At 40.2% G+C, this 846-nt stretch overlaps 1 non-coding gene across 1 annotated transcript; it reads left to right on the forward strand.

The window, feature by feature from the left end:
• The first annotated feature begins 453 nt into the window (after nucleotides 1-453).
• Nucleotides 454-561, forward strand: LOC130953094 (small nucleolar RNA R71). The gene has a single exon (XR_009075268.1). It is a non-coding gene; the product is annotated as a small nucleolar RNA R71 (small nucleolar RNA).
• Nucleotides 562-846: the final 285 nt, after the last annotated feature.

An 846-nucleotide genomic window follows, 5' to 3' on the forward strand; every position in this document is an offset into this window, starting at 1 on the left:
ATTCTTCCATGAGAAATTTGGGTGATTTCTCCATGAAGAATTATAGGTGTTTCCATAGGGTTCTCCTAAGTAATTCACCTCTTCCATTGAAGGGTTCTCAGGATCATAAGCTTCTTCTTCAGATGAAGCTTCCTTAGTACTGCTTGGTGCATTTTGCATTCCAGACAGACTTTGAGAAATCAAATTGACTTGTTGAGTCAATATCTTATTCTGAGCCAAAATGGCATTTAGAGTATCAATCTCAAGAACTCCTTTCTTCTGATTTGTCCCATTGTTCACAGGATTCCTTTCAGAAGTGTACATGAATTGGTTATTTGCAACCATTTCAATGAGCTCTTGAGCTTCTGTAGGCGTCTTCTTCAGATGAAGAGATCCTCCAGCAGAGCTATCTAGAGACATCTTGGATAGTTCAGAGAGACCATCATAGAAAATACCTATGATGCTCCATTCAGAAAGCATGTCTGAGGGACATCTTCTGATTAATTGTTTGTATCTTTCCCAAGCTTCATAGAGGGATTCTCCATCCTTCTGTCTGAAGGTTTGGACTTCCACTCTAAGCTTACTCAATTTTTGAGGTGGAAAGAACTTTGCCAAGAAGGCATTGACTAGCTTTTCCCAAGAGTCCAGGCTTTCTTTAGGTTGTGAGTCCAACCATATTCTAGCTCTGTCTCTTACAGCAAAAGGGAATAGCATCAGTCTGTAGACCTCAGGGTCAACCCCATTAGTCTTGATTGTGTCACAGATTTGCAAGAACTCAGCTAAAAACTGATGAGGATCTTCCAGTGGAAGTCCATGGAACTTGCAATTCTGTTGCATTAGAGAAACTAATTGAGGCTTAAGCTCAAA

This window comes from Arachis stenosperma, chromosome 9, assembly GCF_014773155.1.
Source record: "Arachis stenosperma cultivar V10309 chromosome 9, arast.V10309.gnm1.PFL2, whole genome shotgun sequence".
NCBI classification, from domain to species: domain Eukaryota; kingdom Viridiplantae; phylum Streptophyta; class Magnoliopsida; order Fabales; family Fabaceae; genus Arachis; species Arachis stenosperma.